This window comes from Pseudophryne corroboree, chromosome 6 (assembly GCF_028390025.1).
Source record: "Pseudophryne corroboree isolate aPseCor3 chromosome 6, aPseCor3.hap2, whole genome shotgun sequence".
Lineage (NCBI taxonomy): Eukaryota > Metazoa > Chordata > Amphibia > Anura > Myobatrachidae > Pseudophryne > Pseudophryne corroboree.
The window spans coordinates 444,825,369-444,838,681 of record NC_086449.1 but is presented as its reverse complement, the minus strand read 5'-3'; the positions used below and the strand labels follow the sequence as shown (position 1 = coordinate 444,838,681).

Sequence of the window (13,313 nt, the reverse complement as noted above, 5' to 3'; positions counted from 1 at the left end):
TCTTCTTGCGATCGGCTGTGCAAATGGATTCTTCGTTAAATCCATTGCCCAGCACAAACCACTTTGTACCTGTACGACGCGCCTGCGCATTGCGGTGCATACGCATGCTCAGTTTTGCAGAGTTGTGACCTGATCGCAGCGCTGCATAAAATAGCTAGCGTGCGATCAGGTCGGAATGACCCCCAGAGTCAGCTGACTGCTGTGGAGGCAGTGGTTTTAAAATCAGAGGTCAGCTGACCACAAGTGTCATGGCAGACTGAACTTTGGTATTCAGTCTGAGTATCAGAATGCTGAGTGGAAGCAGAGCTCTGTGGAGAGATACACTTGGATTATTCACAGAATGCTGAAAGCGATGTGCAGAAAGGTCAGTTGGTCAGGGATATCACTGCTGAAATCAGGATTCTGCAGATTACTCACACAGGAGAATTTTCTCAGGTGGATAATCAGCCTGGAAGGAGATTCAGCAGCCAGTAACACAGACTGCTATTTGTATGCTGGGAGATCTCACAGGTAATGAAGTCAGCAAAACAGGATATACAGATGTAGCCACGCTCATCGAGCATGTCTACATTGCAAACATGCACTGCTGGTGCGGATCTTCGATTCAGCGCCTTGTCGCGCCGAGGCAGAGCACAAAGACTCTCCCACTCATGCGGATGGGGTGCGTGCACATCTATGATGTGCATGCACCCCAGATGCGAATGCGCCCTGCGATCACCGAGGCGCGACTATACGTGGTTGTAGCCAAATTCATTGTGTACTTGGAACTGGAGGACTAATGGCATAAGTCATTAGACAAGCTACTAAAACAAAAAGACTTCAGTAAGGTTCGTGACAAGGTGTCTTTTGTAAATAGATGCCTTCTGCCAGCTTTTGTGATCTGGTGCTGCAGCGGATTATCTGCGTGAATATCAGCCTGAGGAATACTCATAATGGCCGGGATATTCACACAACTGATGCCAGTGAAGCTGCATCCAGGAACACAGCCACTGGCTTCAGCTGTCCCTGCTCTGCCTCCAAATGGCCAAAGCATGTCAATCGGAATAAGATCTGCACATGCACATAAGGTGGTGTAATGGTTAGCATTACTGCCTACAGCACTGAGGTCAGCTCTAACTGTGTGGAGTTTGTATATTCTCCCCGTACTTGTGTGGGTTTCCTCTGGGTACTCTGGTTTCCTCCCACATTCCAAAAATATACTGGTAGACTAATTGGCTCCGTATAAAAATGAACCTAGGTATGTGTATACATGGGCAGGCTAGACGTGCTAAGTGGTTCTTATCTGCTGTCAAATTCTATATATTTTTTATTTCTATGGTTTACTTACATCTCTGATCAGTCCAAAAAGTTTGGGAGGGTGTATGTGTAAAATGATTGGAGATGGTCCTTTGATTATAGCAAGTATTCTGTTCATTCATTTGTAGCCATTTTGTAGCAGTTTTGTATCCTCTGATGTCTAAATAACATAAGTTACAAAAATGTTACACATAGAATCCGTGTGTTTAGTGCTTGCACATTGCCTTACTAAAGACTATTTTGCTGATGAATTTAACTTCATTGAGGATTTAATGAAGTAGTAGCAAAGTGAACTAGGGATATAGAAAACAGATAAAATCTATTTTCTAGGAATGGCCTTAATGAGCCAAATTAAAAAGGATTCTGCAAGAGTTAAGAGGAATAAAGATTGACAGCATACATTAGCATTTTCTGTGTAGTGAAAGTTTAAGATCAAAGCATAGATGAGAGAGTGGAGGCTTGGAAACAGTTCTAGCATAAGTTGAAAGGGAAGGCATGTGTCAAATCTAACAGCGTGGCATCCTGCAGGAAAATATCTAGTAAGGAAAAAAAGAAGGAAATAGACCTTGCTTGAAGTAGTGAATGACTGCTAAGGAAAGGAATGCTTTAAAAGATCTGGAGTGAGACTGGTTTGAAAAAGATTATATTTTAAAAAGAAAGGAGAAACTTTCTGTAAGAAATGTGCAAGTGTAACAGATTGTATCTCTCTCTCTCTCTTTACTGCGTGTGTGTGTATGTATATATATAAAAATACAGTGAGTGTTTGTGTGTGTGTGTGTGTGTATGTATATATATATATATATATATATATATATATACACACACACACACACACACACACACACACACACACACACACACACACACAGTGTATAATGGGGGTAATTCCAAGTTGATAGCAGCAGGATTTTTGTTAGCAATTGGGCAAAACCATGTGCACTGCAGGGGAGGCAGATATAACATGTGCAGAGAGAGTTAGATTTGGGTGGGGTGTGTTCAATCTGCAATCTAATTTGCAGTGTAAAAATAAAGCAGCCAGTATTTACCCTGCACAGAAACAAAACAACCCACCCAAATCTAACTCTTTCTGCACATGTTATATCTGCCTCCCCTGCAGTGCACATGGTTTTGCCCAATTGCTAAAAAAAATCCTGCTGCGATCAACTTGGAATTACCCCCAATATACTCAGATATGCACACTTTATTGTGTAATTACAATCATGTGCAAAATCCTATATTGCTACACACTGTGGGGGTAATGCCAAGTTGATCGCAGCAGGATTTTTGCTTGCAATTGGGCAAAACCATGTGCACTGCAGGAGAGGCAGATATAACATGTGCAGAGATATTTAGATTTGGGTGGGGTGTGTTCAATCTGCAATCTAATTTGCAGTGTAAAAATAAAGCAGCCAGTATTTACCCTGCACAGAAATAAAATAACCCACCCAAATCTAACTCTTTCTGCACATGTTATATCTGCCTCCCCTGCAGTACACATGGTTTTGCCCAATTGCTATCAAAAATCCTGCTGCGATCAACTTGGAATTACCCCCTGTGTTGTTTTAGGTGGAGAGTCCAGGAATCTGATGGGCTACTTGTGGATTGTTAATTAGGTCAAAATGATTGCTTCACATTTATAGAGATAAAAGAAAGGAAAAAATATAAATATTTCTGAATAGAAAGTAATCACACATCTGTGTTGTGTGCAGGTCCCATATGTGTATGCCTGGCTTGATATAGGGTGCACTTGTATTAATATGTGGAGGAAATGATATGCACGCAAACAGGCATATATATGCTTCCAGGCCAACTATGTTTAGCTCCCACTTACTTTGCCCATGCCCTCTCTGGGCTTTGTAAGTGTGAGAATGCCAAATTACAGCCAAATTACAATACAACCCTTTTGTTGCAAGTGGACGAGCAAGATATGCTCTGCAAACAGGCATACATTCAACTGCATCAGCCACAATGGCTCTTATTCAGAAAGTAGCTGGATCATAGGTCGACCCCATATGGTCGACATACATTAGGTTGACAGGTACAAAAAGTTGATATGTTCAATAGGTTGACATATAAAAGATTAACAGTACTTAAGGTTGACAGATACAAATGGTCACCACCAGTGGCGGAACTAGCGAGCGGTGGGCCCATGCAGTGGCGGATCCAGGGGGGGGGGGGGCACCAAGGCACATGCCCCCCCTGTCGTTTAGAAGAAGATTTTTTTTAATTGATAGTGCACGACACTGTAAGGGAAATGGGACGCTCCAATCTCCGCGGCGGCGGCCCCTGCAGTACGGGGGGAGATGGTGCAGTCCTGTTGCTAGACTGCACTGAAGTCCCCCTCTGTCCGGTCCGCGTCCTGCTGCTGAGTGCCGTCCTGACACCCGTGCTGCTGCCAGCTGCTGTGCGGCGCTGGCAGCATGAAAAGCCACTCCCCCCTTCCCTCACCTGTGTGTCAGTGGCTCGGTACATATCAAAGGAGGGGGCGGAGCTAAATGGGACATAAGGGGCGGAGCTACACGGACCAGGCTGCTGCAGTGCTGTACTGAGGGAGACAGTGGCTTAGGTAAGTGGTGGGTGACAGAGAAATGTGTGTGTCTATGTGTGTGTCTATGTGTGTGAATTGTGTGTGTGCGCACACGTTTTATGGACGCTACTACTGGGGGGGGGGCATTACATATAATGACGCTACTACTACTGGGGGGGCATTACGTATAACGATTCGACTACTACTGGGGGGGCATCACATGTAAGGACGCTACTACTACTGGGGGAGCCATTACGTGTAAGGACGCTACTACTACTGGGGGGGCATTACGTATAATGACGCTACTAGAAGGGGGGCATTAAGTATAACGCTACTACTACTGGCGGGCGTTACATGCAAGGACGCTACTACTACTGGGGGGCATTATGTATAAGGATGTTACTACTACTGGGGGGGCATTACGTATAAGGATGCTACTGCTACTGGGGGGCCATTACGTGTAAGGACACTACTACTACTACTACTGGGGGGGGGGGGGGGGCATTACATATAAGGACGCTACTACTACTGGGGGTGCACTACGTATAAGGACGCTACTACTACTTGGAGTGCACTACGTATAAAGACGCTACTACTACTGGGGGTGCACTACGTATAAGGACGCTACTACTACTTGGAGTGCACTACGTATAAGGACGCTACTACTACTGGGGGGGCATTACGTATAAGGATGCTACTACTACTGGGGGGGCCATTACGTGTAAGGATGCTACTACTACTGGAAGGGGCATTATGTATAAGGACGCTACTACTACTTGGAGTGCACTACGTATAAGGACGCTACTACTACTGGGGGAGGCATTACGTATAAGGACGCTACTACTACTGGGGAGGCATTATGTATAAGGACACTAATACTACTGGGGGGGCATTATGCATAAGGACGCTACTACTACGGGTGGGGCATTATGTATAAGATAAATAAGATTGTGCTACATTTTGGCGTAAATTTAAATGGGGGTACTATTGTGTTGCCATGCCCCTTACTTGTGAGACCACACCCCTTTTCCCAGCGCGCGCCAAAGGATAATGGGAGGGCGCAAATTTATAGTTTGCAGGGGGGCGCCGAACACCCTAGCACCGGCCCTGCTGCAGCCAGATCTCCATATCTGACATCAGGTAAAGGTCCGCTCCCCATCCTACCCCTGGTACCTCCCGTCCACTCTTCTCAATGCCAGTACCAGGGAACAGTTTCCATAGCAGGGGGCCATCAACAGTGTTAGTGTGGGGGTACAGGGGTGGTATATCAGTGGGTAGGGGTAATTCTTTGTGTGCCCCCCACCAGCCCTCTGCGCCCATCGATGTCATTGCCCCCCCACCTAGAACCTACCTGCCAGTTCAGTCACAGGGATCCCCCTGCCCCCTTCCCATCCTGCCTAGCGTCCCCCACCATCTCACTGGCCCCCCTCCCATCCCAATGTCTCCCACCCTACCAGCACTGGGTATTCCCTCCCTTATTAAGCCCAGTGTACCCCCTTCTCCAACATAGTGCCACCCCTTCCCACCATGTCAGTGCCTATTTCCCATTCAGCCCAGTGCCCCCCTATATATCATCCACTGCCTCTCCCCATCAACCTCTATCTGGTGTCATCCATTGTCTCTCCCTGTCACCCTTTTAATGTCACCCACTACCTTTCCCTGTCTCCTACTGCCTCTGCCGTCACCTTCTCCCTCTCATCATCCACTTCCTCTCCCTGTCACCCTCTCCTTTCACACACTGCCTTTCCCCTGCATCACTATCTCGACATCCGCCTCTCTCTCCTGTTACCCTCTTCAAAGCATCACCCTCTCCCTCTCCATGTCAACTTTTCCCTGTTACCCACTGTGTCTCCGTGTCTACCATTCCTGTCACCCACTAGCTCATGGATACAGCATTCCCTTTGAAGCCACGCTTATTATTGTGGGCCACACCCACTTTCCCAGGAGCGTGCTTGCCTTTGGCGCACAAAGTACCCCCCAAGTCATGGTGCCCCCCCTGTCATTTTTTTCTGGATCCTCCATGGGCCCATGTGCGACAAAATGCTTTGGGCCCCTCCTCTCATCCCATCCAAGTCCACCCCCTCACCCCTGGAGAGGATCTGGTGAGGGGGACCTGCTCAGGGCCAGAGAAATGGATACCTAGCAACAGTGCCGTACATTTTAGCACTGTGTGCAAGAAATGGTATCGGAGCCCCCCCTACTCCATGTAAAACAGGAGCAGTGCGCGCCTAAGGCGCGTGCGCAAAAAATAGGGGTGTGGCCACAAAATAATACCAATTCATATAACGGTGCACAGTGGTCTCCATTATTAAAATTACGCCGCACGGTAGCACCACTACACTAGGTAGAGCCCCTTTTACACCTTACGGCAGATAGATTCCCCTTTTTACACATTACGGCAGACAGTGTCAACCTTTTACACATTACGGCAGACAGCGTCAACCTTTTACACATTACGGCAGACAGCGTCCCCTTTTCATTACGGCAGATAGAGTCCCCTTTTTACACATTATGGCAGATAGCGTCCCCATTTTTACATATTACGGCAGACAGCGTCCCCATTTTTACACATTACGGTAGACAGCATCAACCTTTTACACATTAGGGCAGACAGCGTCCCCTTTTTACACATTACGGCAGACAGTGTCAACCTTTTACACATTACGGCAGACAGCGTCAACCTTTTACACATTACGGCAGACAGCGTCCCCTTTTCATTACGGCAGATAGAGTCCCCTTTTTACACATTATGGCAGATAGCGTCCCCATTTTTACACATTACGGCAGACAGCGTCCCCATTTTTACACATTACGGTAGACAGCATCAACCTTTTACACATTATGGCAGACAGCGTCCCCTTTTTACACATTACGGCAGACAACGTCCCCTTTTTACACACTACGGCAGACAGCGTCCCCATTTTTACACATTACGGCAGACAGTGTCCCATTTTTACACATTACGGCAGACAGCGTCCCCATTTTTACACATTACGGCAGACAGATGCAAGAGATGCAAATAAATAAATAAAATAAATTCACATATATATATATATAATTGTGTTTATACATATGCAACACAATTAAAGACATTTAAAATAACTAATTCCTACCAGGAATTCTCTCCGCTGTGCAGTACATTGGGCATCGCAGGACTTTTTAGCCGGGGACGCTCAGCTAATCTTTACCAGCCCATTCGGAGAGGTATTATATGCTTACAACCATTTACCTGGTGACTTCCAGAGATAACAATTTGTTTTACTTCCTCATGAACTGTGGAATATGAAATCTCTATATCCATAGCCATTATTAATTATACGGCTCAATCAGTTAGGTATCACCTGAGACAGATATAGGTGTGCTATACACTTGTTTTAATGTCATTTTTCCTTTTTTATTTGTGTATTTTATATTAAATAATTATATATTTATACTACACGTTTGCTCTCTTTTATACATAACTGCTGACATATAGCGCAGCCACTGTTGTTGTTTTTTAGTTCATCATTCCATTCCCTCACATAGTGGTCTTGGCAAGCGCAATGTCTCAGTAGTTTGAATTTTTCCTTCTTTTATTCTTTCACGTAATATATATCAGTGAGGCGCTGTTTAAGCAGTTGTTTTGTTTTGGTTAATTCCTACCAGGGGCTGTTGCTGCACATAGGGAATGACCAGCAGCTCCTCTCTCTCTCTCTCTCTCTCTCCCTCCCTCCCATTATGACAGTGGGCGCCAGGGACGGCCACGAGATCTTGGCGTGATGCTTGTCAGATCCCCAGCGCCCAAACACACAGAGAGAAAAAGCAGAGGGAGGGACGGAATATAAACAGGAAGGGGAAGGAGCTGAGTTAGCTGCCCCTCCTCGCTTTCCTGATTGACATCTTGCAGCAGCATTTTATTATAGGAGGACGTGTGGAGGAGGAGGCGCTGGAGAGAGCATTCCCTCCTTACAGCAGCAGCCAGTGATACCTGACCTACCAGTAAGTTTGTATGAGGGAGGGACGGACCCTCCTCCCTCTTCGGCCGGGACCCCTCCTTCCCGCAGGCGCTGAGTGTGTTACACAGGTGGCGGGCGACAGCTGCGGCAGCGTGTCTGGTGCTGCCCTGATCTATTCGTGACACGGGCGGGTGGCGGGACGCAGACCCGACGGTAGCGTTGCTGGTGCCTGGTGTGTAGCGGCCGCGGCATGAAACAATGAGTCATTGTGACTCATTGTAATGCTGGCTGCTGTGGGCCCCATGAGTGCCGCGGGGCCCCAGTGAAATGCACTGACTGCACTGCCAGTAGTTCAGCCCCTGTTCACCACATAGATATGGTCAGAAAAATAATTGGATTTCTAAAATGTTTTTACATTTTTTATACTTTACCATCCATGTGTACCATGTTGTAAATTAACTGGGGTCAACTGTGGCTAAACATACAAAATTACACCCAAAAATGCAAAAAAAACCCAACCCCTGTTCTTGAGTTGACCATTTGTACGTTTTTCACTGTGTCAACCTTTTGTACCTGTTGACCTTTTTCAGATGTCTTCCTTTTCACTGTTGACCTTTTGACCCAGTTGATCATGTGCATGATGATGATCCACACCCATTCAGAGTTAATCTGAAGTGTAAATTGCGACTTTTCATTTTTTTGTAGTCAACTTGTTTTTTTTAATGCACATGCATGTTTAATCGCAATACGTGTGTTTTTTCTGTCTCAAATCTGACATGACATTCCCAGTGATCGCGCTGAGAGAGACCCCAAAAAAAGTGGGTCCCAGGGACCCCTCACTTTTACAAATTGGGGTCCTACCAGTCCTTTTCTGGGTCCCATCGGAATAAAGGTTCTTATTAATCTTAATCTTATTTGGACACTACAAAAAAGTGTTGCAAGGTGTGGGGATGGGGTGACAGTGCTGCTGGGCTGTGTAGCATGCAGGACACCTGCACCAGTGCTGTAACTAGACATTTTGGTGCCCTTTGGCAGAAAGTGAATTGGTGCTCCACCTCCAAGACTGTAGACTATAGGAAGGCGCACCGCAAATATTTAGGGGCGTGGCTTCATGGGGAAGGGGCGTGACCACATAATAGTGTCAATTCACATTACACCACACAGTAGTGCCGCTTATACACATTGCACCAGGTAGAACCTCCTATACACACTGCCCCAGGTAGAGCACGTTATACACATTGCACCAGGTAGAGCACATTATGCACATTGCGCCAGGCAGAGCACGTTATACACATTGCACCAGGTAGAGCACATTATACACATTGCACCAGGTAGAGCACATTATACACATTGCACTAGGTAGAGCATGTTATACACTTTGCGCCAGGTAGAGGATCACTTACACATTGCAGCCACCACCTCAGACCCCCAGTCACCCCCCCCCATCCCCCCGATGCAGCGGGAACCCACCACAGCAAGCCCAGTCACCAACCGCTTCACTCACCAGCTCTCATACACTCGTACACAATGCGCCGGATAGAGCACATTATACACATTGCACCAGGTAGAGCACATTATACACAATGCACCAGGTAGAGCATATTATACACATTGCTCTAGGTAGAGCACATTATACACACAATGCACCAGGTAGAGCACATTAAACACAATGCACCAGGTAGAGCACATTATACACAATGCACCAGGTAGAGCACATTATACACAATGCACCAGGTAGAGCACATTATACACAATGCACCAGGTAGAGCACATTATACACAATGTACCGGGTAGAGCACATTATACGCAATGCACTAGGTAGAGCACATTATACACATTGCACCAGATAGAGCACGTTATACACATTGCACTAGGTAGAGCACATTATACACGATGCACCAGGTAGAGCACATTATACACATTGCTCTAGGTAGAGCACATTATACACACAATGCACCAGGTAGAGCACATTATACACAATGCACCAGGTAGAGCACATTATACACAATGCACCAGGTAGAGCACATTATACACAATGCACTAGGTAGAGCACGTTATACACATTGCACTAGGTAGAGCACATTATACACAATGCACCAGATAGAGCACATTATACACAATGCACCAGGTAGAGCACGTTATGTTATACACATTGAACTAGGTAGAGCACATTATACACAATGCACCAAGTAAAGCACATTATACACATTGCTCTATGTAGAGCACATTATACACACAATGCACCAGGTAGAGCACATTGTACACAATGCACCAGGTAGAACACATTATACACAATGCACTAGGTAGAGCACATTATACACAATGCACCAGGTACAGCACATTATGCACAATGCACTAGGTAGAGCACGTTATACACATTGCACCAGGTAGAGCACATTATACACATTGCACTAGGTAGAGCACGTTATACACTTTGCGCCATGTAGAGGATCACTTACACATTGCAGCCACCACCTCAGACCCCCAGTCATCCCCCCTCCCCCCTAGACACCACGGGAACCCACCACAGCAAGCTTCTCTCACCGGCTCTGCACTCTCACCTTGTGTCTAAAGCAGAGCTGAGGAGTGCGCTGCAGCAGCTTCCCGGAACCTCCGTGGCTACCCCCTGCCGCAATCCCTGAGTCTGAAGCCCCAAGTGCAGCGCTATGGCTGCATCTGAAGAAAGAAGCTATTGGCACTGCGGCAGCACACCCCCCACTTCCCCTGTGTGTGCCAATGCCCCCAGCCACCTGCTGTCCCAACACCTACCACTGGCATCTCATGATCCCCGCAAATGGCTTACTCCACTGGCTCCTGTAATTACCGATGCGGCACCGCATAAGGTCACAAGTTTCATGTCCTGCCGGAGATGACAGCCCCCTAGCCACACTCAGCAGCATGGATATTCCGGGTCCCTTGCGGAGCAGAGAGTGAGGGGAAGGTGGAAGATCACACTATCCATGGTCTCCGCCCCTTCCTCTGTCATTGGAGAATGAAAGTAACTGACAGCACAGGACAGTGTGCTGATTGGTCACAGCGCGTCCTGTGAGACCCAGCATATTTTTTATTTTCAAGTCACTGCTGTCCATTATCGGGTAAAATTCATGCTATAGCGCGTATTTGCGAACACTGATTCCTTGCAACTGGGAGGCTGAAACTGGGGTGTGTAATCTGGGGATGTGGTTGTAAATGTAACTGCAGTGGGCATATAGGGGGTAATTCCAAGTTGATCGCAGCAGGAAATTTTTTAGCAGTTGGGCAAAACCAGGGCCCTCATTCCGAGTTGTTCGCTCGTAGCAGAGTTTTGCTATATTGCGATTAGTCGCTTACTGCGCATGCGCAAGGTTCGCAGAGCGCATGCACTTAGTTATTTTACTCAAAAGTTAAGGTATTTTACTCACGGCATAACGAGGAATTTTCATCGTTCTGGTGATCGGAGTGTGATTGACAGGAAGTGGGTGTTTCTGGGTGGAAACTGGCCGTTTTATGGGTGTGTGCTGAAAAACGCTGCAGTTTCTGGGAAAAACGCGGGAGTGGCTGGAGAAACGGGGGAGTGTCTGGGCGAACGCTGGGTGTGTTTGTGACGTCAAACCAGGAACGAAACTGACTGAACTGATCGCAATGGCTGAGTAAGTCCCGAGCTACTCAGAAACTGCAAAGAAATTTCTATTCGCAATTATGCAAATCTTTCGTTCGCAATTCTGCTAAGCTAAGATTCACTCCCAGTAGGCGGCGGCTTAGCGTGTGCAATGCTGCTAAAAGCAGCTAGCGAGCAAACAACTCGGAATGAGGGCCCATGTGCACTGCAGGGGAGGCAGATTTAACATGTGCAGAGAGAGTTAGATTTGGGTGTGGTGTGTTCAATCTGCAATCTAATTTGCAGTGTAACAATAAAGCAGCCAGAATTTACCCTACACAGAAACACTATAACCCACCCAAATCTAACTCTTTCTGCAAATGTTATATCTGCCCCCCCCCCCCCCTGCAGTGCACATGGTTTTGCCCAACTGCTAAAAAATTTCCTGCTGCGATTAACTTGGAATTACCCCCATAGTCACAACAAAAATACATTTAGGGTGTGTCCTAGGCATGTAGTCTGAAATTTAAATAAACATGGCCTCCGAAAAATCTGAAAGTCATTCTCAAGAACGGATCTGACTTGTCAGCTCTATCCCTGGTGTAAGTGTAAAGTTAATAGTGATGACTGCGTGTGATTGGTCACAAATGGCGAAAGCACAGCCATTTTTGCAAAGTTTCTATGTGATATATAAGGTTTATAAAAGTGATTTTAAGTACTGTAAGCAATCCTTCAGTATACAATTTGGATAAGGAAGCCTGCTCATACAGTAGTATAAAAAGTAAAACAATCCATCTGCATTGCAGCAATATACTTGGGTGCTTATTATCTGCTCTATTTGGTTATTGATTATGCTGTGTTTCAGCATTTTCTGTGCTGCCAGTAAAGCCCTGCCTCCAGTCGCAATCCAGTCTCATCTCAGCCTGGTACGAGAAGGGGACTGAGCAGCAGCCAAGAGGAGAGAGTTGAAACTTTAGATTTCGATCTGAGACAGACTCGGAGTAGGATACATTTATGTCCAACTTTGAATAAGGCTTAATGTGTTCAAATCAAGGGTGCACTCATCTCTTTATCAATTGTGTACAACTTAATGCAACAGTCTTTAAAAATAGCAGTCAGATCTTACATGCTCCAGAGGCATGAATAAGTTCAGCATGAATTCTTGAAGCATTTTGTCTCAATTTGTATCAGTGACGTGCCGTTAGGTGAGGCAGAGCATCTCCTACCATACTGCAGTATACTCCAAAGTATTGTCTATATAAATGATATTCAAAATACATAGACGATGTTATAAGTATCTTCTTTGTATTGTCCTAATCATTTTTATAGTCAACACTCTGGAGTATAGTGGAGTATGACAGATTAGGCAATGGGGCAGTGACTCATCTGCCTGCCTTGTCCATACATCTGCGATTAATAGTTGCCAAATTTCGGAAAGACATTTGCTATCTGCGCTAACAATAATATATTGCAAATCTGTATGTATGAGGAAAATAAAACAGAGGGGATTTGGTCATATTTTGCTCAAAACATTTAAGCTTGCAGCCTATCATCAAGGGAACCCAATATTCAACAAATCCCTAAACTAGCATATATGCTCAGCACCTGGGCTGCCAAGAGAAATCCCAGTACAACAACTTTCTGGGCCCCCCCTGCAGGGGGTGTGACCACAGCATGCCGGGGGCATGGCCACACCTCTTTGGGGGCGTGTCTAGCACATTAGAAACACCCACTGAAAGGAGCATGGCATGCATCCCAGCTAGGGTATTAGAGAACCTGGCCGGGCCTAGGTACTTTTCAGGGGGCACAGCCTAAACAAAGGGGGCATGGGCCTGGGTAATTTGTACCCTCTTCCCCCCCCCCCCCCCCCCTCCTCTCTTGGTGCCACTGCTTAGCACACAATTACTGTACGTTGCAGTTAAATGTACTCAGCTCCCAGCTACTAAGGGGAACATACATATGCATAACGCCCACATGA

At 46.3% G+C, this 13,313-nt stretch overlaps 1 long non-coding RNA gene across 1 annotated transcript in view; it reads left to right on the top strand.

Moving 5' to 3' along the window:
- The first annotated feature begins 267 nt into the window (after positions 1–267).
- The window catches only part of LOC134935353 (uncharacterized), a 64,451-nt gene continuing 51,405 nt past the window's right edge, over positions 268–13,313 (top strand). The window contains exon 1 of the long non-coding RNA XR_010180083.1: positions 268–364. This is a non-coding gene — a long non-coding RNA (uncharacterized LOC134935353). The remainder of the gene's footprint in view (positions 365–13,313) is intronic.